At 35.2% G+C, this 24,035-nt stretch overlaps 1 pseudogene; it reads right to left on the bottom strand.

The window, feature by feature from the left end:
• LOC149202681 (potassium transporter 5-like) overlaps positions 1-11,845 on the bottom strand; it is a 254,070-nt pseudogene extending 242,225 nt beyond the window's left edge.
• Positions 11,846-24,035: the final 12,190 nt, after the last annotated feature.

The following is a 24,035-nucleotide window of genomic DNA, read 5'->3' on the forward strand; positions in this document are numbered from 1 at the left end:
GTGAATCGACATGCCTGAATGGAGCGAACAGAAAAGTGGCCTAAGTCGGCAAACATTGCTTCATTTCCTGCGTCATACAGTACAGTTTGCAAGCGATAAAGTTTGCATCTCTATGCGACAAATCAGCAACAGGATTTCCAAATCTGATGAATTGGGAGACAGGAAAGAATGTGTACCTGTTATGCACATAACGGTTCCTCCGAGAGAAATCCATGCGTTCAGAGCATCTCTTTTGAAATAGTCAATAATATACCTTGGATAGAAAGCACGTAAGACGCTTGGATCATATCTGATGAGGTTGTAAACGCCAATCCCCGCGATCATCACAAACCAAATCAGAACAAAAGGAGAAAATGCGTAGCCCACATGATCGGTTCCGAACCTCTGGACTAAGAAGAGGATAATCAGGATCGCCACAGATATCCCAACAGCTGCTTCTGCAACCTCAAACTCAAATAAAATCAAACAATATTTATTTCCAGTTGCAATAAGACATGCTATTTCTATATGAACTAGTATCTATGCGTTAGGGCATGATATTTCTATATGAACTACTAGGATCTATTGAGTTAACCCTAAGCTATCATAAATGCAGAGGAATACTTCTTACGTTGGGTTATCGCGATTTTATATTGTAACCCTGACACTGCCGATAGAACTGTTTCATAAACATACAAATAAAGGTTAGGTGCAACACATATTGAATGACCATAAATTTTTCCATGGAGTGCACGTTATTAATAGGCTGTAAAAGTAGATTTGTTGCCACTCATGGGACATGAAATTGTTAAGTAGTTCTTTGACTAATTGTCAATAGGAATATAGATTGGTATTTCGAAATAATCTATTCCTCTCTGAGGATGATACCTGATATGCAAGGAGTCAAGACACCATCTCCAATTACCATGGAGGTTCCCATAAGCGCTAGTATTAACAAAATTGTCTTGGCTCCTTTGCTTTTTTCTATAGCTTCCTTAATGCCCAACGCTATTTTCGACTGTCTGTTGGGAGTGGCAAGCTTATATGTTGAAAGATCTCCGTCCTCTAGTTGAAAATTGGGGATGAGGCTTACCTTGGCATGCCGGCATATCAAGGAGTACAGTGCAAATGTACCACCTACACGAAGTTAAAAGAAAATTAGTTTTAATAATATTTTTATTAATTCTTGAACACTTTGATTATTTCAAAATAAAATATGTCTTTCTGAAATTACAAATAACTGAAAATCGGTTTCAGAACTTATGTGCATACACTAGTTTCAATAACATAAAGCTTGGATTAGATGGGAATTTAATATATATATATATATATATATATATATATATATATATATATATGAATTATTTTAGATTTAATTTATTTGATTAATGACTGGAGTATTATTCTCATTTAAGTTTAATTTTTAAATGTGTATATGAAATATTTTATAAACATAAGTTATTTAATTTTTTTTCTAAATTTTAAATAAAAAATTATAATTATTTTTCTAATTTTTAATATTATAAATCTTAATTTTATAATTTAATTTATTAAAATTTAAAAAAATTAAAAATATTTACAAATGTCCTTGCAAAGAAAACTACCTACAACCTAAATGCATCTTAATTAAAATGTGAATATACCTTATTATTTTTAATAGAATAAAATGATATCAAATTCTATTTAAAAATGAAATTCAGCTATCCATAAAAAATAAATAATATAAAATATTAGTAAAATATATTTTATAAAATAAAGTTGATACTTATTTTTTAATTTAATTATAAATAAAAATATTACTAAATTCTTTTATTATTAAAAGACAAAAGTAGGTGTGATGTTCATGGAGTAGGGGTAGTTGAACATGTGACAATTTCTCATTTATTATTTGTCAATGATGTCTTTTTCTTCGATAGCTCTCATAGTTATATGACTCAATCAAGGGTGATCTAAACATGGGGGTTTTAGTAGAGGAACATTACCATACCACATGCATTGTTGTCGCGGGATATATATTGAAGAAAAAATGACATAATATATTGGGCATATAATAGGGGTCAAAGGGTTTTTATATTGGGGATATAAAAAATGGAGCTCAAAGTTAATGAAAAAATATAAAGGGGTACAAAAAAAGGTTAATGAAAAATGGATGCTTACAATATGTAATGAAAGTAGCGGTTTTTTAAATTGAGAAGGTGTATTAGGTTTGTATTGGTAGGGGTTAAATAATGTAAATTTTAGAGATATTTTCCCATATGTTGTTAAAATTAAGGGTATTGTTTAGTATACCATCAATGGACGTGCTATGTTAGGGATTCGTTAAATGAAACCCCTATGGTTCTAAATCTATTCCAAAAAGCTATTGGCATGAAGGTAAACGAAGAAAAATCCTCCATATTTCAAATTGTTCTATTCAGGGATAAAGTGGACTATGCACAAAATATTTTTCCATTCCGTACTATGGAACTTGAAGATAGTCTAAAATATCTAGAATCCTCTATGAATCCTAACCATTATAGTAGGGAAGATTGGTAGTGCCTTAATGCAAAGATTGAAAAAATAATAATTACTTGGTGTTTCAAATGGCTCTTTGGAGCTGGAAGGATAGTCCTTTTCAAGTCTGTCCTTGAAGCTCTCTCGAGGTTTTGGATGTCGCTGGCTTCAATTCCTGTAGGGGCTCTTAATAGCATTCACAAGCATTGTAGTAGATTCCTTTGGATGGGTTATAAGGAAGGCATAATTTTTTCTAGGGTCAAACGGATAAAATTTCCTTTCCTAAAGTATGGGATGCTTAGGGCTTCAAAATATTTCCCTACTTTGTTAAGGCCTGACAACTAAAGTTGGATGGAGGATGCGATCTATAGATAGCCTTTGAATTGTTGTTGCTCACAGGAAATACATTTTCCCAAATTCTTTGGCATATTGGCTCAGATTCGGTGAAAAGAAAAGATTGAAGATGTCGATCATATGGAAAGAGATGCTTTCTTCTTTCTCTATGGTGGAAGAAGGGCTTGTTTGGAAGGTTGGGAATGCTTAGAAAGTAAAAATTTGCATAGATACTCTTCTCGAAAAAAAGTCGGCTTTCCAGTATAAGTGCACATCATCCAATTTTAAATGAAGAGTGCATTTTCATGCTTAACCAAGTCGAAAATCCTATAAGAACCTCGATTTGGTCTCAGGGATCGGTATCTACCCAAGCCCCCAATTTGTCACTCGAATATCCGATCGTTTGGAATAATTAGATTGTGGCATTGAATATGACACATGTTTGAATTCGTGAAGAGGATATGGATTCTCTTTCTTGGTTGCACTAGGCTTAGGGGTCTTATACTCCAAAATATGGTTATGTATACATATGAAGGGATAGGTAGAAAAATGAGGGAGTTGCTGGTGAAAGAAAATATGGAAGCTAAAAAGCCACCCAAATCCCTAATTTTTATGTGGTGTTTGCTTCAAAGAAAAATTCCTTCTTGGGACCTTCTCAAGTGTCGTTATATGCTAGTTTTGGGTTGGTGTACACTTGAAAGAAATGTAGCAGAATCAATTGATCACTTATTCATAGCTTGTCCATTCTTTGAACCATTATGGAAATATTTGAGGGATAGGTAGAGAAGAAGCTTAAACTAGAACCAGGGATCATTTTGGGAGGCATGGAAGGAATGGAGGGATCAAATCAATCCTAACAAACTCAAGAACCTTCCACCTTTGGGATGTTGAGGCTTATGGAATGTATAGAATAGAACTATATAAAAGGACAAATGTTTTGTTCCTAATCAAGTGGCAACAAAAAATTTAACTGATTATGATCTCCTCCCTACTGAAGATGGTTTCCATGTCCCTCGAAATGTCGTGTCCGTCGAAATGTGGTGACTAAGCAAATTGACAATATTTTCCCTAGGCTTTCTTTGATAGTGCAACTTTTGTTGATGGATCATGTGGTGGTGGAGCTATCCTCTATCTCTTGAAAATGATTTTTTCAATCATCATAGTGCTTTAAGAAGGGGTACAAACAATTATGCGGAGCTTCTTAGCGTAAAACTCCTCCTTCTCTTTGTTATTGAAATATATGTTCATTCCTTGCAAATTTTGGTGATTCAATGGTTGTTGTGAATTGGCACGATGAGGTGTGATGTTGACATATTCATAATTTGACGCCCATATTTGAGGAGGTCTTTCATCTCAAACAACATTTTAACGAGATTTCTTGTAAACACATCCACAAGGAAAGGAACTGTGTAAGAGACGATATATCTAAAGAAGGTACTCTTCATACCATCGAAATCTAGAAAATCAGCTAGCAAATAAATGGAGACACTTCAAAGTATTACCACAAACACTTTATTGAGAGATTGTAGCTACCTCTTTTTTTCTTAACATCATGTGATATCACATATTTTTTTATACCACCAAGAACATGGCTACTATTTATGTTTTATAATATATTTGATCTACTATACTTTTGGACAATCTTTGACAAATTTGTTTCTTGTCAAAAATTACTAACATCTTTTATAAATAAATTAATTTTCATTTTCATAAAAGATCAAAAGATACGTTATTTTTCAAAACCTAAAAAAAATGAACATTCAGTAAAACAAACTGAATAAACTTTTTAAATTTTAGGCTATTATTGCGAGCTCCTTTCACCATGCAAGACAAACAATGACTTTCTCTCTAATTTAGCTTCGCATATTAATTTTTTTTGACAAGTAGCATATTAAATATTTTTATATACATAAGTAATAAAATCCCAATTTGCTATTCTATTATAATAATTTTAAAACTCAATTTTAAATTGACTACATGAATGTTTAAAAAACTATTTTGGGAGTTAGAGTTATCTCAACGTTCATATATAAAACGAATTATAAAAAAGAAGTCACATACCTTCCCCATTATCGTTGGCCCGAAGTACAATGAAAGCATATTTTATTAGTGGCAGAAGAGTGAGCGAATATATGATGATCGAGAAAGCTCCAATAAGATCTTCGGTATTAGGGTTCCCGTATGGGAAAGTCGTGGCATATACATAGAGTGGAGAAGTCCCTATGTCCCCGTAAACGACACCGATGGTTTGAAATGCCAACTTCAGAGTGGTGGCGGTGCTTAGCACCTACAAAATAACAACCATACAATGTAGTGTTACAGCCTGCCAAAGTAAAGAACTGTTCAAATGCTTACACGGGGCCAACCATGGTTGAATAAATGGTGCGTGGTTTTAGCAGAAAATTAAAACTGTTCCTTAAGTCAACGAGACAAACAGAGTAACAATAAACGTCAACTAAATATTGTTACATCATGCCCAACTAAAGAACTATATTGCTCAAATGCTTACACAGGGCCAACTATGGTTGATTAAATATCTTAACATAATGCAGAGAAAGAAAATGATAAATATAGTTTATACCGACCTTCAGGCCTTGATGGGTCTTCGAAACTCTACTGGACTCCACATCTAACAAATCCGCTGGCCCTCTATTTAAAATGTTACTTCCACTCTGCATTCCAACCTTTATCATCTTTACTTTCCTAGAAAATGCTAAATTGCCTTCACTGCAAACTATTAAAACTAAAAAGATCAGAAACCAGTTTGGCAGAAAATACCATATTTATGGCTGCAGGAGCGGCGTTCGAATCTTCCCTCAATTATTGGTGTAAAGTCAACGAACCGCAGGGCGGTGCTTAATGCATTCAATTATTGGTGTAATAAAAACTAACACCCAGGACAGGTGTTTACTGCATTAAATTATTGGTATAATAACGACTAATCTCGAGGACAGGTGCTTACTGCGAACATCTATAAAATTTTAACATATGAAAGCTACAATATTAGACGTGATTGTAATTTCAAAAACTCGAGACAGTTTATCTCCATTTTTTATCGGGGCTAGTTGTTGTTTACCTGCCTCTCCCATATTAGACGTGATTGTAATTTCAAAAACTCGAGACAGTTTATCTCCATTTTTTATCTGGGCTAGTTGTTGTTTACCTGCCTCTCCCGTGGGCCGTATGTATATTTCTTTGCAAATATTTTTTGCTTGGTTAACCGCACCACAAGCGACAATTCCTATGGTGGGAACTTTGCTAGGTTAAGTGAACTTTGCTAGGTTAAGTGGGAGATGATCCTTAATTTTCAGTGTAGTGATTGCTTTTCTCACCAATAACGGTGACATTTTGATTTGCATTAAGGGAAACCATTCTAAGCCGGCACCGTTCTCATTGGCTATTAATATTTCATGGCAGGTAAAAGACTTTTAAACAAGGTAGATGAAACAACCTTAATATAAATATATATTTTTTTATTCTAATTTATAATTATCAAAAATAAAAAAAAAAAAAATTTATAATAAGAGTATAGATCCATCTTAATCACAAATGTAGCACCAGCTTACAGGGATCAAATCTTTTGAGGTGTAAACTTTTTTTATAATGCAAAAATTGAAAAAATTATTTGCACCTCTACAAATCTAATTCCTCTAGAAGCTTGATAGTTTTTTTAAATGGTGGTTGACTCATAGTTTTTTTAAAGGGTGGTTGACTTACATTGAGTGGCCTGAACCCATTAGCCAAACTAGCAAGGCCTAACCACAAGGGCGTTGAGGAAATTTCACATATTGACCTCCCTGTAAGGGAGGTACTTAGAAATATGAACTTGACCAATTGAGCGATCTCTTGCTGCTGATATAAAATTATATTATATCACATGGACATTGAAATATTTTATGGATGGTTGAGAGTGTGAGAGAAATATTTTTACTTCTCTTTAGTATGGTCATTCAAAGAATGAGATTATTGATGTTTAATAATACTTTTATTTGAACAAACCAAACACATATATTGCGATATTTTTTTTTAAAGAATATATTGTTTAAAATGACACGTTTCAACTCCAAGTTGAGCACACATCTCCATCTTATTGGGTTGTAGAAAGGCCCTCTCCACTCAATAATGCATTTTTTTTTTATAAATATATTGATTTCCTTAATACTTCTTATAATATTACAAAAAGATGATCCTCTCCGCTCAATAATGCATCTGTTTAGGAATATATTGATTTCCTTAATACTTCTTATAATATTACAAAAAGTTAAAAGTGTAGTATTCATGATTTATTATAACATAAGTTGAGCACAGACACATCTCCATCATGATGGGTTGTAGAATAGCCTTCTCCACTCAATAATGCATTCGTTCATTAACATACTCATTTTCTTAATACTGCTTATAATATTACAAAAAGTTAAAAGTGTAATATTCATAATTTATTATAATATCTCAAAGGTTAAAAGTGTAGTATTAATGAGTGTATTAATAGTTTTTTCCAACACACAATTCTAGCAAATGATTTAGTAACTAAGTTTCAATGAGTGTCATATATTTAACTTTCAAAAATAAATATTTATTTTTTACAATTTTTAAAAAACTTGTTCTTCAAACATTTGATTGGATAATAATTTGAAAATTTTATTATAGTCTTTGTACATTATAATGCTATAATGATATGGTTGTAATACTCATGCATGACTTTTAAATTATTGTGTATTAATTTTTTATTTTGATGTTTGGTAGAAAACCCATCTAAAATTAAAATCGTTGAATATGGCTTGGCTTATATATTTACTTTACTTACTTCCCACCATAATTTAAGAAAGTCTTAGCATAAAAAACAATTGAGAATATGATGTAAATAAATATATATGTGGGGAGTTACTTCCCACTATATTTTATGCTTTCCGCAACAATTACATGAGAGTAAAACTATAAATGTGTAGACTTTATACAACTTTCTACTCAATTAATTTATCCTATTCACATATGAATTTATTAGTTTATGCTAAAGAAAGACTATAAAATTGGATTTGCCGATTAATCACTATTAATTTAGCATTGACAAATGTAAATTAATATATATATATATATATATATATATATATATATATATATATATATATATATAGATATATTCAAATCATAATTTCTAGCTTGAATAGGAAGGACTACACTACCCCGCAAAACTTGTTGTTATAATGGTTTATTCTGATAAATAAAAACGTGAAACTCACTTATTATATGACACACTTATTTCATGAATTTAAAACACAATAAAATAATGAATAATAAAAGAAAAATATTTATTGAAAATAATCATTAATAAAAAATGTTATAATATATAATATATAGTTAATCTCATTGAAATTAGAAAATAAGAAAAAAACATTTTTTTTTGAAAAACAAGGTATATTAGTCCTTGCTAACTGTAAAATAAATATTGACACTATGGTAATAGAATATATTCCTAACCATATATATATATATATATATATATATATATATATATATATATATATATATATATATATCCACACTTTAAGTGGAAAAACCAATTTTAATGATTAGTATTTTTTTGATTCATAAAGTTCTTTTAGTCCTTTCTATTTTATTTTTTAACTTTGTAGTTTTGACATTTTTATTATTATTATTTTTTAATTCAATTCTTTCTTATACATTCATCTAAAAATAAAATTGTTGAAAATGACTTATGCTTACGTACATAACATATATTTACTTTACTTACGTCCTACCATAATATAAGCAAGTCTTAGCATAAAAAATGGCTAAAAATATGATATAAATAAATATACATGAGGGGAGTTCCCACTATATTTTATGTTCTCCACAACACTTACATGGGAGTAAAACTATAAATGTGTAGACTTAATACATCTTGCTACCCAATTAATGTATCCTATTCACATATGCATTTATTAGTTTATGCTAAAGAAAGACTATAAAATTGGATTTGCCAATTAATCACTATTAATTTAACATTGACAAATGTAAATTATAATTTTATTCTTCAACATAAAAACTCAAAACTAACTTATTACATACCGCTCATTTCATAAATTTAAAACACAATAAAATAATTAATAAAAAAATAAAAATATTTATTGAAAATAAGCATTAATAAAAAAATGCTATAATACATAGTTAATCTTGGAGAAGTTAAAAAACATTAAAAAATAATAATAATAATAATAATAATTTTTTTTAAAGATAATTAAAATAAGAAAAAAATAAAAATGGGAAAACAAGTTATATTAGTCATTGCTAATTGTAAATTAAATATTGACATTATAGTAATAAAAAATATTCTTTAACACCTTGTATATAATAATTAACGAGATATATATATATATATATATATAAATAATTTAATTAGGAAAAAACAATAATAATTAACGGTATGTATATATATAAAATTTAATTAGGAAAAAACAATGAGAAAGATTAGTAACTTTTTTACTATTAAGTTTTTTTTAGCATTTTTTATTTTATTTTTTAACTTTTTAGTTTTGACAATTTTATTAATTTAATTTTTTAAAATTCAATTGTTCCATAAAACTTCAAATCTTTTAACAAATCATATAAGAAACTTATATATTAAAAAAAAAAAAAAATGATTGACTTATATTTTAAGTTACTAAATAAATAAATAATACAAATTCAACTATGAATTATTGCCATAGGTATTAAATATATATATATATATATATATATATATATATATATATATATAGAGAAACTTATATATTAAAAAAATATATATATTAACTTATATTTTAAATTATTAAATAAATAAATAATTAATACAAAGTCAACTATGAATTATTGCCATATGGATTATAAAAATTGATATTATATATATATATATATATATATATATATGAAAACAATTATTTGATTATATTAAATTGATTATATATATATATATATATATATATAACCATTATTTTGGTTATATTAAATTTGATTTATTTGAAGCAATTGTACTTATTTGATATTTTTGTATTTTAGTTACTTGTTAATATTAATATAAATCAATATTAAATCATATTTGATAATGTTTTCTATCAATAAAATATAACCTTAACAATAAATTAATATGATAGTGTACAAAAATATAACCTTTGCCATATATTAATATGATAATTTACAAACATAATTGAAGAAAACGTAATTTTGAAGTGATATGCAATATATTTTAATATATTAATATGATAATTTATAGAAATTATAGAAGAAAAAAATCATTTTTAAGTGATATGTAATATATTTTAATTTATGAAATAATAATTTATTTCTATCTTTTTATTTTATATATTATATAAATAAATATTATTTTGTATTTTATAGTTTCTTATTACTATATATGTATATTATGTAGAGGATCATGAAGAATTTATATGGTTTATTTTATCTTAAGAAGTTAAGAGATTGATCATAAATTTTTAATATTTCATTTCGAGAGTGTATAAATAATGAAAAACGTATACCAAGATCATCATAGTTTTCCTTACTTGAAGGTCAAGAAGTTTGGCAGTAGTGACAAATGTTTTGAAAATTACATCAAATGTGAGCATACAATAGATAAGTTAAGAGAAATTGGGTTTCATCTTGTGCTCCCATTGTATTTCCAAGGTTATAGAATCCTTCATCCCATGGTGTTTTGGGAATTGAATAATGTTGAGTTTCACATATGATGAGAATTAGTTATTATCATGCAATATTCATTTTATTCTTAATGCTAGAGAGAGAGATACATATTTTTATTTTTGATATTGGGATTGATCACCTCTTTATAACATCATAGTTTCCATTTTCCCTCTAAGTCTTTATTACCCACAAATTATCCTTAAATTTGACGTAATAATAATTTGAATATTATCCTTATTTTGTAAAATGGTATACTTCTTTATTCCGCAATGGTCTAGCTAAGACTCTACATCCTTATACTATCCTCATTTGAGGTGAGGGTGACATTTTGGGGTACAATTAGAAGTAATTTTAGGAAATATCTTCACTTCTATGTTGTATAATTTCCTCCCATCCTTAACATACCTAGCCATAGCCATGTTTCCAATAGGGAAATTACTTACCTCAGTAGGGTATGGTCATTAGAGAAATGTTGAGGTCTAATATGGGCATCAAAACAAAAACTATAACCAAAATAAGATTTATAAAAACCAATAGGATTTAACATGATGATGTCAATCATGCGAGATGATTCACCATTTTTAGATTAAAAAAAAGAAAAAAAGAAAAAAAAAACCTTTTTCAACTCGTAGTTACAACTTATCCCTTGTGGCTTTACTCAAATTTTGAGCAGGAGCACTCATTGGATGCATAATTTAATACCTCATCCAGTGATCCAAATCTTTTAACTTCAAGGATGCATACAAAATTGCATTTAAAATAGTATGTAACCAGGTAACTTAGCACATGGAAAAAATGCGGAAATCATAAAGCAATCATGAGCTCAAAGGCACACATACGATTTGATTACAGAGTTCACCCAATGTGAGCTACGTCTCCAAGCCTTGCTCAAAGTGGAGAAGCCTTTTTTCATTAAATTGTAGCAAAGAAATGAATTACAATCAAATTTACATAAATCACCCTTATAGGTCCAATCTTGGTCATGGACAAAAAATGTAGATCTTAGATGCAAAAAATGGACATCACCATTTGATTCGTGGCATGAAATTGTGTTGGAATGACTATCAATTTGTCCTGTTCTAACATTGGTGCTTTTGGACCGCAAAGGAATATTTTTAGCATTCAAATATTCCCCTCTTTTGGGTTCTGCCTTTTCTACCCTCTCTTGGTTCTGCATGCGAACCCTGCTCTGCTCTTCCACCAATGGGTCGATTGGAAAATTTTATGGTTTTTATATAAGGCATCAGGCAGACTTATAAACGGATAAGTCATTGGCCTGTCGATGGCATGACGAATTAGGTTGGGGGAAGTCTACGTTCAAAACCTGCCCACCCCAAATATGGTTCTAGACTGTTGAAATACACGGCATATACATTTTTTTTTATATTGTTTAAATATCAAAGTGACCCGTTGGCGGGCTGACCCACATGGGGTGGGCGGATTTGACCTCCACCAAATCCACCATATACGAGGTGGTTGTATATTTAACGTGAGTTGGGCGGGTCCACTGGGGGTGACCTACCCACGATGTTAATTTAAACATGTTGGGACCATTGAGGAGTGGCAAGGCTAGTAGTGCACCCCCCAAACGTATTTTATTTTTATTTTTTAAACATAATAATTAAAATTTCAGATCTGGTTTTTGAGGGTCACTGTGAAAATTAAATAGGTGACAAATTCACCTTTTTCGACCTCCATTTTTCATGCACCTTCCCTTTGCCAAATTTTTTCCTCATTAGTGATTGCCACTTGGCATAGTTTTACGAGAAATTTGATTGGCTATATCATGAGCATATGAACTCGGATTTGAGTGTCGTTTGCACCATTCGAATCAAGGTGATGAGAACTACGATATCTTCCTAGTTTCACTTCCATTAGATGACTTTGATTTTTGATCATTTTCAAAGACACTTCTATTTCCGAAGCCACCTAGATTATTCTCCCCCACTGAGGAGCTTTATGTCCTCCAAAAGTATGCACACATCTTGCAGAATTTTCAAGCCACAATTTCAACATCTACATTCGACACCAATTTAGTACATTCTTGTGATCACATGCAAATCCACAAATGACTCAAACAACCCCATACTTGCTAAGAATTTATAACACAAACTCTTTGGTCAACTTTACATCATAATCAAAACCAACACCCCAGCTATCAAAAAAATGGGCCAAAAAACCATTGTTGATCTAACAAGTGATGGAAAACATATCATCACTTTTAGAATTATTTGCAATGCATGATTTACAAAATCAGTCCATCAAAAGGTAATACTTTTAGTAAAACAATCTCTTACTCGAAAAACTCGACCACCATGAATGTGGAAAATTTTCTTGTTCAACATATTCTCCAACTGTTGTCTTTAATGGTGCTTTTTGGGCATGGATTATCTGACGTGCGCCTCTTTGTTGTCCATCCTCATTACAATAACTACAATGATTCTTCCTCCTCCAAACTTTCAGGATTTTCGTGGAACTCTTATTCCTAGTGTGCCTTTGATAAGTTCCCATTGAACCCGCACTATAGATAGAATGTGAAGAGGTTCTCCAACCTCCCTTCATCTGTCATTGGTTGGTCACTAGCTGTCTTGGAGAATTCTCCAACCTCTTTTTTGACATAGTCAAGTCCTGCATAACAAGGAAATTCCTCCACTTTGATGGGATTCACAATTCCTTGGCCGTGAATGTTGAGGTCGTTCCCCTCATACCCCATCTTCTTCAACAATTTTAATCCAATTCCTGTAGTATGTTCTATGGGGTAAAATGCACGGGATGAAAACTAACCTCAAAGGTCTTCCCGTGACCTTCGATAGACTGTAATATTATCTACAAAAGCTACCAGTTACACACATTTTCATCTATCAAACATAAATTGACAGGGTATGGAAAGGGGATCACCTTCGGTTCCTTCTAGATCTTCTTGGGGATCTCTGTGCGGCAAGAAGAACTCCTTTTAAGCCGGCTCCAAGACAATTTCTACACAAAGGACAAGGCAACCCAATCACAGCATAGGCTTCTGAAAGCTAATGTAAGGATCCGTAACAAACATGTATAAATGTATAACTTAACTACTCAACTCAATAAGCATCAGAATGAACAAATAAATGCACAATATCACTGAAACTTTGGAGTAGGGAACACAACTGCAGTTCTATATTCAGAATGGAAGAGTGATTACAACAATCCATTATATCAGCCTTCCTTAGCCCTTCTTCCTCTCTCACTCTCCTTCTTTCAGCTAGCTCCTTCAAGAATATGATAGTTCACAATAGCTCTATGGGCTATCCTTCCAAATGCTCTGACCCTTTTGCAATGGCCCTCTCGTTGCTTATGTAGCAATCGAATTAGGGCTACCAAGCTCCACCTATAGTTAGTTAGGGAAAAAACCATGAACCTTCCTTGTTTACAATATTTTTCCCCTTTGCCTTTATTCTCGGAATAGAATTTCTCCAAATATCTTGATTTTTGGAGTTTCCTTGTTTTTCTTCCACAAATATAGGGATTTAATATCTAGATATTTATGAGTAGATTTGTTGGCATGACCTTCTAAACATCACTTAAGTTCACTAACACTCCCCCTGGTCTAACAACAAGAGTTAACAGGGTGACTAATGCTCCTTTCTGCTTGGTAACAAGCTTTATAAAGCAAGTTGTCAGTGTATAGAGAGCATTAATGTGTATTCTGGGCCTGCAATTGTGGTCATTGCTTTAGTCATCTTGTCTTTCACCTTTGAGTTGATGAGGAGGTCAATTTGTCCTATAACAGATGCCCCCTAAAGTATGAGATCAGAGGCAGAGACGATGGCCGAAATACTTTATGAAAAAACACTATAATTTGCTGTCAAAAATCTTTGTAGAGAGAGAGAAGTTTCGGGCGGCAAGGAAAACTTGATACAACAAAGATACATATATATAAACTGCTAAAATCATGTCCTGAATTGGGTATTCCCATGCTCAGTAGCTATGTCAGAGTAATTTTCTCATCTGATATATAACAGTGCTAGCCGCCAATAAGGCACAGGGTGTATCCAGTGTCATAATAGATCATCCTGAAATAGATGTCTCCAAAGAATAATATCATAGCTTGGGAGAGGAAACAAGGATGAATGATGCAAGCCTCTACCCAAGGTCTTGATTCCTGCTTCACCGAACAATATAGATCAGTACATGTGATAAAATGTGTTGATATCGAACATGCACAAAATCATCTTATTACTAGCCGATAATGGAGACTGTTAACAAATGCAAGGAAGGCCACCAATAATGGTGATGGTCTCCAAGATGCACAGTGCAAACTAGTGAGTGTGAAAGATTTTTTGTCATGGAACACTCGTAGAATCACTTAACCAGGAGTCAATAATGAAAACCCGTGATCAAGCACAAGGTAACCTGCCACTAATATCTGCAAGCACCAAGGCAGTAAATGTGTTTCTGGGTTATCTTCCTAGATAGAGTGTTGAAGTCGATAGGAAGAAACTTGTCAAAAGGTAGGCAATGACATGTCCTACATCAATCGACATGAAACCGGACAAGAATGATTTTGTTTTTTGAAGAATCTTTTGAGCTTTTGGGTTTAAACAACGGAGGGCATGATGAAAGGATATGTAGGATCGGTTGATAGAGGAAACAAATGGGGACCCTTGAACAATAGAGGCACAACAACAGTTTTAACCAAACAACACTAGACTCATGAACACTACAGAGTGTTTAAGATACGGAGATGCAATTACATCGACGTATATAGGCTAAAAACTCATAGGTTGGTACGTTTCATATTGAGAGGCTATCGAAATGAAGGTTTATCTAGGGGAGTGCCATTTTCAAGGTAACATTTGCTGCAAAACCACACTTTTGAATACAGGATATAGTTATATTGTCTACTTTCCCTGTCTGATTTTTTAATGAGTCCATATGGGTAAACTCATCGATATTTTCATGTTTAAAGAGTCTAAAAATGATCGCAAAAAGAATGACTCTTTGCCCTATATGATTAGTTTAAAGAGTCCAGACAGGAAAACTCATCGATTTTTCATCTTTTGAGAGACTGAAAAGTATCGTAAAAACAACGACTCTATATCTTATTTGTGTATTTAAAGATTCCAGACTAGACAACTCGGTGGTCTTTTCATATTTAGAGAGTCTGAAAAGATCGTAAAGAGAGACTCCATGGTGTCCCTTGTCATAGTTGTTAACAGGGTGCGACAAAAGGTTAATAGTATACCCAGATCGGTTACTTTTCCGTATTTTAATCTTTTGAACCCAAATAAAGAGGAACCTTTTTCCAAGAGATTTCAACCTCATTTTGCTACGAGTACGAGGCGACGAACTAAACTTGTGTTTTGTCGTGACACTTTAATGAGCTCAGTAACAAAAACTCGGGATTTTTCATTTTTTAATGAGCAAGAAAAAGTACCTGAAAGAATGCTCGGGTCATCTTTAGCATGTTTAGCGAGAATCGAGAAACAGCTCAGGATTTTTTTAGTTTAAAGAGCGAGAAAAAAGTGCCTAAAAAGGATGCTCCGTTGGTCTTTTTCAGTTTATGAGCTGGAAAAAGATCAAAAAAGAGGTGCTCAGAGCATTGTTTGCATATATTGAATGAGTGAAAATGATGAAAAACTCAGATATGCTTTTTATATTTTAAAGAGAAATAAAATATCACAAAAAGTGCTCTGACCATCGTTGCATATATTTAACAAGTGCAAATGATGAAAACTCGGGGTTGTTTATATTTTTTAAAGAGCAATAAAATATCCCTAAAAGTGCTTTACTGATTGTGGTATATAGGTTTAACGAGCCCTACAACAAAAACTCGAAGATGTTTATATTTTTTAAAGAGCATTAAAATGTCTCCAAAATTGCTCTATTGATTGTGGTATATATGTTTAATGAGCCCTACTACAAAAACTCGGAGATTTTTATATTTTTTTAAAGAGCAATAAAATGTCTCCAAAAGTGCTCTAATTAGAATTCCATGCAGCTTTTACTACTTTTCATTCCTAAAAGTACTTTCATCAAAAGCAGTAAAAAGTATAAAAAAGCAGCAATTCCTATTATCTGGGTTCATGCATGATGAAAAATCATGGAAAATGGACTATATCGTCTTTAATGATTTTCAAAAAAAAAAAATGATGTCTCTCAAAGTTATATAAGGAGATGGTTTGAGCTTTCACATGCATCATTTTCACTATTTTGAAGTTTGTGAGAGCTTGTTGGAGCTAAAGAGGAGCAGATTTTTGGCAGACCATTGGAGGAGATCCAGACAACCATTTAACGTGCCGTCAGTCCCAGGTGAGAGCTAAAACCTTGCTTTATGCTTTATTAAACCTTTTTTAATAGTTTTATGGGTGGAAATTTGCATATTTGAGGTGCCCTAGAGCCATTTTTGCACGCTAACGCCCTCCAAATGGTCAGTAGAGAGTGCTAAACGCTTTGTATGAGCCACTCGAGGGCATTAATCCTCATTGTGTAGCACTAGGAGGGGCGTTAGGGCTGTAGGGGGCATTTGAAACCCTCATGAATGGATTCCTTAAGTGATTTTGCCCCATTTTAACTTTTTTTAGGGTTATTTTGTGCAGGTTTCAGGCTGAAATGACTCATCTATGGAGAAAATGGGCCCATGATAATGAGGAATTGCTGATGCCAAACGATCCAGCCTACGTACTTGCATTGTGCCGCTGCGGTTTGTTGAACTATGCAAGGCTAGAGCTGATGAAAGGACATGAGGATTTTCTAAGATGGATCATATAGCGCTGGGATGAACACGAGCAAGTGTTCAGGATTGGAGATCAGGAGCTGGCGATTGACCAGGATGACATTTACTTTTTGACTGGTTTGTCGTGCCATGGGGCACAAGCAAACCTCACTGGTGGCAGGTCAGATCCACGATCTACTTCAGAGCTGGTACAGATCTACTACATCCCTGAGAGTGGACTAGTCAGCAACAGAGTCCCGATAGAGAGGATTTGATCTCGGTGTATGAGGGTAGTTTTATGGTTGATTATGTGACTCGCGGGATCAAAAAGTCCCCATGTAGCAACAAAGGCCCAACTCTTGCTTTCCATTGATTGTGTCTAGCCCTAGATGTTCAACTGGTGTGAAGTAGTGGTTCGCCAATTGAAGGCACAATTGACAGCATGCAAGATCCATACCCAACACGGTTTTGGTATGGTACTATCATAGTCTTATTTTTCCTTGAGAGGGTACCTATCATGTGCCCACGGGTGAGCTTAGGTCCCTTTGATCCGAGGGAGCCAAGGTAGAGTCACTGGTCATCACTTGATCCTCGTATAGGAGGAGGACCACTCCGGCACTTCTTTGATGAAGACTTCTTCCAATGGCTCTATAGCCAGAGAGTGATTGTTGATGACTATGCCTATGAAGGCATGGACTTTACAGCTGACCCAGACTTGGTGCTACCACCCGGGACCAACTGGGGTCCTGAAGGTGAGAATAATTTTGATAGTACTTATGTATTTTTGCACCTTTGAATGTATATGTAATGTTTTTTAATGATGAAATAAGAACTGAAATGAAACTTTTATGCTTAACACAAATGTGGCACCAATACGACCTGCAGGTGAACCTCGCTATGTGTGACGAGGCGGCCAACTACCTGCCGGAGGGGGCAATGCCGACAGTCTCCGCGAGGTTCTGAGGAACCTAGAGGGTTTGACTATGGGTGTCCCACCCCCTTCCTATGAGGGAGATTCCCACTCATATGCAGCGACACACTGTTGGTGTACCCGAGCAGCTTCTAGTTCCTCTTCGGAGGGTAGCTAGAGTTGTTTTAGCTTTTCTGGAGCAATAGGCTCATTTTAGGGGGTGTTCTGGTGTAGCCATATGAGTGTTTGTAGCTAGGCTTTGAGCCATTTTGTACTTAAATCATCTAAGTTTTCGAATATTTTGATGTAAAAAATTAGATTTCGATCTATATATATATATATATACATATATTTTTGGTATTCTGGTGGTGTAAATGTGTTTTTAAATGTTTTTTGTGACAAATTTTTAAGTTTAATGAATGTTTTACTTCTCATGCATGCTGCTATAACAAATGAGACAAATGTCAATCCAATACATAGTTAGCTAATCAATCAGAAACTATATTTAATTCTCAAGGAACATGTTCATATGTGATTATTTCAAATCGACGTTCCAAGAGTTGCACCCTTAGATAGTTACGTAGCAAGGTTGGATTACGGACGTGCTAATGGTTTGTCAATTGCATAACGACTAGCTGGGAGTCTAACCTAACCACTAGATTGGAGATGCCCCTTGATGATGCTTCTATGAGAAGTGAAAAGACGGACATGTATTTGGCCATATTGTTGGTGGCGGTACAAAGAAAGACCCCCCCAGAGCAAAATAGTTCCAACTCAGGTGTATAGATGACCCAAGCAGCTGATGCAATGTACCATGTGCGATGACTGGCACCATCCACGTGTCCTACGTATTCTAAGGGCAACGATGACATCTGCATTGTGAGAAGAATGCATGAGACAAGTACTCCACTAAATAAGAGAACAATCCAATCAGATCAAAAAGGTAAGAAAAACTTATGAATACATAAAATTACAAACCACATGCCCAGTGTGATACTAGGCACAATACTTTTTCAGATAGAGCCCGTATGTAGGCTCCTTGAGTGGAATTATGTCCCGGTCCTACAGTTCATATGCCCCGGAGGGGAGGAATTTCGTTATGACATAGGGACCTAGCAAAATGGGTTGAAGGGTGCATGCCTTTAAGAGATTATCTTTTGGATGATATAGCGATACGAAATCTCCCTCTTGGAAAGAACAAAATCTAACCTCTTTCACAAATTGGGTTTGTACCCGCTCCTTGTGAGCTATGAGTGCCAAATCGGCATCTTGACGGGTTTTATCCAGTTGTTTGAGGTATAGTAGGCATTCTTCTTCGATAGTGGGGTCGGGCATGGGTTCAACGGCTATTTCAAGGGGAGGAATTGGCCAGCCATTTCATTTTGCCTCGTCATAAAGTTGGATCTCATGTGCGACAAACGACGGATTAAAGTCGGGAATTTCCTCGTGAGACCAAACAAATTCATCATGGAATTCCTAATGTAGGCAGGTGGAGCTTGTAATTTCCTCGAGACTGCAATCTGCTTGCATTTGGGTGTCTTCCACGATGCCTATCATGATTGAAATATCTACAGGAATTGACCTAGAAGTGTCGTCCATATTTTCTTCCACCCTAAAAGTTTGGATGCTTGTATAGGGTGGGGAAATGATTTTGTTCATGCCAGGGGATAGGACTTGAAGAGGCATGATGTCCAAATCAGATGTTGGACCCCAAAGATGCCAATCCTCCCAATTTTGCTCTCCAAAACTCATGATTTCGTGAATAGCTCCGTCCGTAGATGGGAGTTGATCGCATGGATCTAAAGGAGGAGTGGTTATGGGAAATAGGGTGGTACCATCGGCGATAGCCAACATGACCGAAGATGTGGATGTGGATTGAATGCCTTGGTAGGTCGATTCAGCTGTTGACAGTGGCATCTAGTCTCCAAATGTGTCAAGGTTTGAAGGCACTGTTAGGATCCAGGGATCGGTGTTATAGACAAATTTGTGCCTTACAGCAACAGACATGAATTGTCAATAATCCAAGGGATCCAAAGTTCCCTAAACATGATGTTCCTACCCCTAGAGGAACAAGGTCAGCAAACCAACAGCTCTCAGATCAGTTCTCCACCTGAAAATACTCAAAAACAAGCAATCCTGAAATCAAAGCAGGTGCTCCACTAGGCTTCTGCGCTGAAACACAACTCCTCCATGGTGTACCTGCGTTGCAAAGCAGGTAGAACAAAGGCCACCTATGTTGAGCGAGTTTGGACATGTGGCACACTGAGTCATTGCTATGGAATCTTCCAAAAATGACACTTGGATCAGGGATTTCGCCCTGTGATGAGTCAGAGGCTCTGTTTCTCCAAGTGGAAGCAAGGTTCTCCAAGTGGACTCAAGAACTGAAGATCAACTAAAGATTAACTGAAGAGAGAGAGGACACAAGGCAGCTACACATCAGTTGCAAGCTGACTCATCCTTTCTCAATTCATCTATATATTGAGCTCTCTCCTATGAGCTCAGGGGGCTGGAATGTTGTGCAAAGTAATGATATGCTGTTGGTTTCAATATAGAACTATTGGGTGATTGTTTGAGAGAGGTGAAGAGGAGAAATTCTTTCTGCTGGGAGGTGTTGCTGGGTTGGAGCCTTCAATGGTTGTAATACTCTCAGAACCTTTACTTCTTCATTAATAAAAGCTATTGAGGTTCTTCTATGTGCTCTTGTTTCAATAATATATTGTGATGATTGCATGTTTGGTTTACACTAATCCATGAACCAGTTATGATTGCATGCCTCTTGTAGTTTCCTTCTTTGTTATTTTGCAGGATCTCATTGTAGCTGGGCAAGCAAAAGAACAGGGAGCTAGGAGCAAGCGGCCAAAGAGAAGAGTTTGGATTCGACATTAAGCGCAAGGAAACAGTTAGTGCATTTCTCCATTCTCTTTTGCTTTCATAAAGAAGTAAACCTTAAGTAGTTTGTTTTACAGTTGTTGCTAAGGAACTATCACCCTTAGAGTGGGATAGGGTCATCCGAGTCGGATACTTTTCCCTACAACAAACTGGCGACTCCACTGGGGATCGTATCCGTTTGATTGTGTTTGTAGTATCTTGCTATTCATTTCCTGAACAAAAGAGTACCAAATCGAAAAGCTTTTGACTATATCGAAAGTGAAGTAGAGGGCAGCTACTCTAGCTCATTTCTGAGCAAGTTCATGATTTGAAGAGCTGATCTACAAGGATCCTTGTAAACTCTTAGTGATAGCTTTTCACCTTCCTAATCATCCCTTTGAGTGTGCTTGACTGATTGCTTCTGATTTGAGCAAAAACTGTGCATTTTTGAGAAAATTATGACCCGGAAACTGTGAAAACGCAACTTTCGTTTTCCAAAGCAGGTAGTACACAGGCTACCTGCTTTGCAACGCAGGTCCCGAAGGGGCTACCTGCGTTGAGAGCCAGACTGGCTATGCAGCACCTGTGTTGGCCCAAATTTGCCTAGTGCATTTGGGGTTTCCTCCCTTTTTCTTGCCTGTTTTCACTATTGATTTGGCTGCCAGTTACCAGTCTTGCACCTGTTCTGAAACCAATATTACTTGCCATCATTCCGCCTCTGTTATATAACGAAATTGTTCTTGTTCTTTGGTATTTCTTACATCATTTACAATTTCCCATAACGAAAGTGAACTAGTCTTACTTTGGCCTCTTAGATCTGAACCTGTGTTAGGCATTTTGTTGGTCTAAAGAGTTAGCTTGTTTGCTGTCCATAGCTGATTAGTCATTTACTTTCGTCATTATGGTTTGATTTCATGCATTTCCAGTGATTAAGCAAGTGAATCTTAAGGTGTCTTTTGATTTTGGACAAACTTGTTTACTTTCACTTTAAATCGAAATCAAAGTTATATAACAACTTTCTTTTTGTAACCCATCCACATTAAGAAAGGGAAAAGAAAATACATGCATTGTGCATTTTGCATTTGACTGTTTGCTTGACAATTTAGGAAAAATTTGCATTTAGTGTGTGCTCTATGATCTGTGTGAAAAGATTTGCCTTTCTTTTCCCTCAGTAGTTAAGGTTTTCAAAGTTGAAAGATTGAAAAGTTTACTTCTCATCTTAGACTGCATTCAGGAATTTGTTACATACATCTCGTGGTGATCCTAAAAGGCAAACTGCTAAGCAAGATCAACATTAAAATAAATCCAATTTACATAACAACGCTTTGTAACATAACGCAAACAAATAGAGGTCTAGGTAGAGACGTGTTCCGGCGTCGTTAAACATAGTGACTGTCGATCTCTACGAAGGTGGGTGATTCCTCCTGAGAGTCGGTGGCACTAATACGGACTTGTGCTCCCACGTACCGTCGCGTATATATTGGGAGACCCCTATAGGAACAAAGCCTTTATCCATAGGAAGCCGTGTCGGCCGCCCTACTGATCACGATGCAGTGAACACAGCATTCACGAAGATCGACCACCCGTACCGTAAAACGTATTCTGTGGTTTCGCGAAAAGTTTGGCACACCCTCTGCCTAGAACTCCAAAGAAGTTTCTTTTGGCCTTTTTCAAACTCTATAACTGAAAAAGTCCATCCGAGCATTTGTCACTTCGGGCTCGTTAATACATCGAAGGAGACTAGAGTCATCTTTAGCTTTTTCTCGACTCTTAAAACATGAAAAAGCAAGTTTGTGTCTAAAAGCGTCGTTAATAAAATTTATTTTAAGCGGAACATAATCACCTCTTATTCCCACGTTGATCTTTCAGTTGAAAAGTATGGAGCCCACCAACCAAGGAAGTAACCTTGGTGGAAGTCCAAATCCCTTCTCCTCTTGGGGAGATGTTGGTGCGCCTCATATGGCCACATTGTCACTTCCAGGATTGACAATTGGCCTACCTGTATGGCTCTTTTCAACTAATGTAGTTCAAATCGCCACAAATCCTGAGCAGTCGAATCAACAGTCAGACCAGTCTAGAGCTGCCCACCAGCCTTCCACTTCTTACATTTCTTCCTCTGATCCTTCATCTTCACAAGGTAGAGCCGGCAAAAGTCAGCCTCCCATGGAGAAGAAGGAAAAGAAGAAGAAAGAAAAGAAGCAGAAGGGGCCTATGGCGAAGGCGACTGGGGGCAAGCAAAAGACATCTGACAAAAATCCACACACTGCACCGACCGGGCCTAAATCGCCATGTGTCATTTGCAAAGGGACCCACTTCCATCGTGATTGTCCTTGTATTCCCCGGATACTAAGGGACTGGTCCCCCAGGTTGCACAATCCGGTAGCATCAACCTCTGGTAGTCATGTTGATTGCAATCCGTCAACTAGCGAGAGTGAAGGACGAAAAGGGAGACCAAGATCACCCTGTATGTTGTGTGAAGGCGGTCACGCCATCCACCGATGTCCATTCTTAGATGAGGCAAAGAGAGTTTTGGAAGATCGTCCGGTATCACCGTTACGACTTCCTCCTGGATACCAAAAACTCGTGCCTAATCCCTCGATAGTTGAAAATCCAGCTGGCCCGCTCAAGTGGTCAGCTGAAGTGTCGGTCATTGAGAGTGAACCAACTGAATCCAGACCAGACGAAAGTCTAAAGGTCGAAACGGCAGTTGACCCGGTTCTTCCTTCAGAGGTTTCATCCTCAAATGACACCGTCGTTGAAGATTCATCTTCAAATGACACCCTCACTGAAGAGAATAAGGATGACACCGTCCAGATTCTTTTCATCAACACAGACTCTGATGAGCATCAAGGCAATGCGCCCATTCCTTTATCGCAGGAAGGAACATCGTCAGGGTCGTATCCGGCCGTGTATTCGGTCCCACCACCAAGCAAACTAGTTGTATCCTTTGATTGGAATCAACTAGGCAGACCCCGGTTACCAGCCAGTATACCATTCAGAATCATTGTCCAAATCTATAGAATGGTAATGGCTGGAACCATCATTGATGAAGGGGCATCTGTGAGTATCCTTTCCTCTATTGCTTGGAAA

This window comes from Pinus tabuliformis, chromosome 2_1 (assembly GCF_031772625.1).
Source record: "Pinus tabuliformis cultivar Carrire ecotype Pingquan chromosome 2_1, CPIR1, whole genome shotgun sequence".
Lineage (NCBI taxonomy): Eukaryota > Viridiplantae > Streptophyta > Pinopsida > Pinales > Pinaceae > Pinus > Pinus tabuliformis.